The following is a 6,052-nucleotide window of genomic DNA, read 5'->3' on the forward strand; positions in this document are numbered from 1 at the left end:
GTGATCAGCGTGGAGCCTGCTCAAGATTTTCTCTCTCCCTCTCCCTCGGCCCCTCCCCTACTTTCTCCTCTCCCTCTCTAAAAAAAAAAAAAAAAAAAAAAAAAAATACAGCTACCTTCTAGGATTAGATCAGATATGAGACCAGTCATCACTGCTCTTGTTCTTATAATTATTTCCCTAGGTTAAGCCAAAATGTGTGCAATAACTGAGCATTTCTGGTGCCCACACCTGGAGCCCTGGCACAGTTAGAGAAAGGGATTGGATATCATTGCCCAGCTTGGTGCCAATGGCAGTCACACGCAAGGGTTGGGGTTAGGGACAGGAATCAGGCTGGGGAAGAGATCAGTACCAACAGCTCAGCCTCTTCTGTCTGAATTAGTATCTGGAGAAAAGGTGAAAAGTGGATTAACATCTAAACGACCAATTGGGAAGGCCAGACACAGGATGGTGGTCAGGAGGAAAGAGCACCCAGACACAGAACACAGAGCCCTGGGGTGTACAAGCAGGAGACACACTACCCCCCAGACCTGCTACAAACTGGAAGTAGCTTGGTTTTAAAGATCCAACTATATTAGGCATTTTAATCTGTGAGGCTGATGAACATCAAGGAAGTTTTAGGGGCACCTAGGTGGCTGAGGTTGAGCATCCACCTTCAGCTCAGGTTGTGATCCCAGGGTCCTGGGATTGAGCCCCACATTAGGCTCCCTGCCCAGTGGGAAATCTGCTTTTTCCTCTCCCTCTGCCTGCTGCTCCCCTGCTCGTTCTCACTCTCTCTCTCTCATAAATAAATAAAATCTTGTTGTTTTTTTTTAATCCACCCAACTCAGTGTTTATTCCATGCTGAAGGCCATCTGTGGCCCAGTGGCGGAGCACAAACCTGGGAGTCAGAAGGGACTGGCTGGAACCCCACAGCTGTTCCTTACTAGCTGTGTGATCTTGAACAAGCAACTCGAGCCTCTCTGAGTTCCCATTTTGGTATCTGTAGAAGACACATAATCCCCACCCTTGCAGGGTGTTGTTCTATGAGGACTAGATTAATTGAAGTAGGTAAGCATGGAAGTTACTTCTGCTGCCTCTCCATTCCACTCACCACCCTGACACAGATACACACACACGTACACACAAATGCACACACAGCATCTTACCTGGCGCACGCAGGGAAGATGAAGCCATTTAGGATCTGGTGTTCCTTTAGAAAGTGCTCTCAGTGGAGGGCAGGACAGGGTGACCAGATGGGATAAGTCAATGGTGGGGAACTGGTGCCAGTGTACCCAAAAAGGGAAGGCAGACAAGTAGGTCTCATCAGAGTTAAGACCCAAGAGAGGAAAACATTTCTCAAAGGAAGTCTTTGGGGCTGAGAAGTACACCTGGAGATTTCTCAAATATCCAGACTACCAGCAGCCTGGAGCTTTCTTGCTTTTTTTTTTTTTAATGTTTATTTATTTATTTATTTGTGAGAGACACACTGAGAGAGAGGCAGAGACACAGGCAGAGGGAGAAGCAGGCTCCATGCAGGGAGTCCGATGTGGGACTCGATCCCCAGACCCCAGGATCATGCCCTGGGCTGAAGGCAGCACTAAACCACTGAGCCACCCAGGTGTCCCAAGCCTGAAGGTTTGATGCCAGTCCCCTGGCTGTCCTTTCTGCCCTGTGTTATTCTGTTTTGTTCCCAATTCTGATTAAATCGTCTTCCCATACGGCCCCAATCCCTACTTCTTTTTTCCCACCCTCTCGTGTGGTTTGGAGAACCCCAGAAAGCACGGCTGCCTCACTCCACCCAGCTCTGCTGCCCCTCTCTAACTTTGCACCTGAGGTTCTACTGTTCGCGTGCACAGCCACCTGCCCTGGCTCAGCCAGCAGGAAGTCAGGAAAGCCCTCAGGTGGCCGAGTAGCAGGCTGTGTGTGGGATGAAACCAGGCCGGGCTACAGCCAGTTACATGCCTCTGAACGATTCACTTGCCACTCTCAGCCTGCTCCTCCTCTGTAAAATGGAGATCGTACCTCCGTCTAGCTCACAGTGAGTGTCAGGGTCAGATGAATGGATGTATTTGAAGGGCCCCTTATGGGGCACCTGGGTGGCTCAGTGGTTGAGCATCTGCCTTCCGCTCAGGTTGTGATCCAGGGGTCCTCCCTGCAGGGGCCTCTCTCTGTGTGTCTCTCATGAATAAATAAAAACTTTAATTAAAAAAAAAAACTGTTTGTACTAAAGCTCACAGACACTTGTTACCGGTAGTTGAAGAGTGGAAAGGGTTAAGGAGAAGCGATAGATGTAAACCAGTTGTTCTCAAACATACTTGTGCTCCAGAATCCCCTTGAGGCCTTATTAAAACAGATTGCTAGGCCCAGCCCCCAGAATTTCCGATTCCTAAACCCAGCCTGGGAGCCCAGGAATTTACATTTCTATTAACCTTCTGGATGGTGCTGAGGCTGCTGGTGGGAAAACCACATTTTAGAAGCACCAATATAAGCTATGCTTGTGTTTCAAAATCTGTGAACAGAACTTCATTTTAAAAATAAACACAGGGGGATCCCCGGGTAGCTCAGCAGTTTAGCACCTGCCTTCGGCCTGGGGTATGATCCTGGGGTCCTGGGATCAAGTCCCACGTCGAGCTCCCTGCATGGAGCCTGCTTCTCCCTCTGCCTGTGTTTTTGCCTCTCTCTCTCTCTCTCTCTCGATCTCTCATAAATAAATAAAATATTTTAAAAAATAATCTAAGTTTTTTGTGGCTCAGTGGTTGAGCATCTGCCTTTGGCTCAGGTCATGATCCCGGGGTCCTGGGATGGAGTCCCACATCGGGCTCCCCACAGGGAGTCTGCTTCTCCCTCTGCCTGTGTCTCTGCCTCTCAATGTGCATCTCTGATGATAGATAGATAGATGATAGATAGATAGATAGATAGATAGATAGATAGATTCTTTTTAAAATAAAAATAAACTATGCTATAGTAGTTTTGCAGTCTTTTTAAAAAGATTTATTTGTAAGTAATCTCTACATCCAATGTGGGGCTCGAACTCACAACCCAGACATCAAGAGTCCCTGGTTCTACCGACTGAGCCAGCCAGGCGACCCCGGTTTATAGTCTTTTAATGGGTTCTAGCTATACATTTGTCTTTGATGAACACATGATATGTTGGTTAAGGGTACCAAAGTGATCACTGGTGTTTTATGAATAAAGAAGGGCCAGGTTTTAGGGCTGGCTGCACTCTGAAAGACTCGTGGGGAGTCTGATGTTTTACAGATGGAGAAAACGAGGCCCCAGATGGTTGAGACAGCTAAATACCACTGGTAGAATGCCCGAGTTGAAGAAGAGAGTGACCAGTAATACATTCCAGTGGACAGAGGACGTAGTGGTCTGGGGCAATGGTGAACACTGACTTCCCTGAACTGGGACCAAGAAACTCTACAGTCCTAGTGGCTCATTCGAGGAACAGATCAAGGACAGCATACATGGAGACAAAATGAGAAAAAGAAATAAAAAGAGTCATCTCCATCTGACAGCCTTGCTCCTTACCCTGCCCACTGCAAGGATCCTGGCCCTGACCAGCACTGGCTGTGGCTACTGAGATCAGCACAGAGTTTGCTTGGCAAAAAGCAAAAAGAAAGGCTGAATTGAAGAATTGATGAGAACCATCAAATGGACAATACTGTCAAATGGAAACATGTGGCTGTTTAAAAATAAGAAAAATTTCTAACACGCAGACTCCATACCTTTTGGGTTATTGTTCCATTAAAGCAACTCATAGTACAGATAAGTTGGTCGCACAGACCAGGCCTCTTAGTCTTCCCCGAGAGAGCTGGACAAAACAGACCAGGAGCCCACCTGTGAGCAGAGTTCTGCTCCCAGGACTCTGGGCTGCTGGACACTTTGCCACAGCACCTGCTCACCCTCCCGACTGGCCCGGGGTCCTACCCATACTTCCAGCAGCCACAGCCAGAGCCCCAAGGTAGAGGCTAGCAACCAGACATGCGAAACCCATCACTGCTTTAACATCACTGCCTTAACATCACTGCATAAAGCCTGGAGCATCCTGTGGGAAAATAAACATCAAACATCAAGCTTGAAACTGCCTGAATGGAAGATGGGGCCAGGATGCAGGGAAGACGGCATGGGAGATATGGCTAGAACAGAAGAAAGGATGACAAGGGTTTTTACAGAAACTTCTGGAAGCATGTTATCATTTGAAAAGGCTGAGAACACTGAATCGTGATAGCTCAAAGCATCTCAGATAGATTAAGGGGTTCATTGCAGTTTGTAGTAGTTTAGTAGGATCTTTTGAAAATTATTTTTATATGAGTTTTTTATATATAAACACACACACTTTTTTCTCCCAAGGAATCAGGGTCACTACATTAATTAATCTGGGGGGAAAGTCATTAATTTAGGGGAAAGGACTTTGACCTCAAATGCCTGATCACAGCTATCCTGACCCTCGGTCTTTGTTAGATGACCTGTTTGCCCTCTTCTTTTCCAGTACCTGGCCTCCCCTCTCCAGGGAGACTGGATTTACTCAAGTCTGTAGAATAAGCCAGAAATGAAGATAAAGACGAAGCATGTCCCAACAAAGACTGAATGACCAGTCATTCTACCATAGTGTGTGTCCTGCATGTATACATCAGATGTACATGACATAGTAGCCCCCCCTGCAAGGCCACCTACCCTACCACCAATGCATCTCATCGCGGATGCAGAGAGAGGGGAGTCGTGCTCAAATATGAGGGATTTAGAAGCAAAAAATGTGCACACTACCATTTCTTCCATTTATATCTTTGGCTAATGGGGCTGGAGTTGTGAATCTTAAAATGAGGGCAGTTGGCTGTAAAGATTGAGAGCGATCAGATAGATGGTCAGTCAACAACACAATACAAAATTCAAGACAGCCTCAAAAAACGTTAAAGACAGTACATTAGACATGGAACTGAGGGATGTATTCCATACTGCCTTGTCTGTTATTATCTTGAATAGATTTCTTTTTTTTAGCCTAAGATTTTTTTTTCTAAGATTTTATTTTAAGTAATTTCTACACCCAACGTGGGGTTGAACTCACCACCCTGAGATCAGGAGTCATTTGCTCTACTGACTGAGCCAACCAGGTGCCCCTGGTTGGGATAAGAATAGTAGATTCCTATTTAGCTCTTCAGTTTCAATCATTTTCACTTCAACTTAAATCAAATTATTGGGGGGTACCTGGGTGGCTTAGTGCTTGAGCATCTGCCTTTGGCTCAGGTCATGATCCCGGGGTCCTGGGATCAAGTCCCACATCAGGCCCCCCAAAGGGAGCCTGCTTCTCCCTCTTCCAATGTCTCTGCCTCTCTCTGTGTGTCTCTCATGAATAAATAAATAAAATCTTTTTAAAATTTACATAAATAAATAAATACATAAATACATAAATACATAAACTAACTTCTTGGGGTGCCTGGGTGTCTCCATCAGATAAGCGTCCAAGTCTTGACTTCAGCTCAGGTCTTGATCTCATATGGTTGGTTGTAGGATGAAACCCTGCATCCAGCTCTGCACTCAGCAGGAAGTTTGCTCCAGATTCTCTCTCTTCCTCTCCATCTACCCCTCCCACCCACTCTATGTCTCTCTCCCTCTCTAATTAGTTAAAAAATAAATCAACTTCTTATGATCAAAAGATATAGCTAGTTATGTTTTGAGTCACTATATCTTAGTGCTTAGCATAATGGTTTGCCTGTTATAAAAGCCGCGTATGTTGAGTCAATTTGATTTGAGGACAGTCACTCCAAAAACATGCTGAACCGGGTTAGAGAAATAAGGGCTACACACCTGAGCCAAAATTCATATCTCATCATTTCATCCCAAAGCTTGGGAGAACATGGGAATTTACTCAGATTCCAACACATTCCTGGAAAAGAATGCCATATGCACTTGAACTTCAAAAAGTTGAGACAAGAACGATTACGTAATGGCTAAAATTATATTCTGATTCTACAATCAGATGGTCTAGTAATGGAACAAAACAACCATGCGCCAAAAGGAGTTCCTGATGAGTTCAGATTTGTTTTTTTTCCAAATGCGTCTACACAATTGAAGA

Source organism: Vulpes vulpes, chromosome 12 (assembly GCF_048418805.1).
Source record: "Vulpes vulpes isolate BD-2025 chromosome 12, VulVul3, whole genome shotgun sequence".
NCBI classification, from domain to species: domain Eukaryota; kingdom Metazoa; phylum Chordata; class Mammalia; order Carnivora; family Canidae; genus Vulpes; species Vulpes vulpes.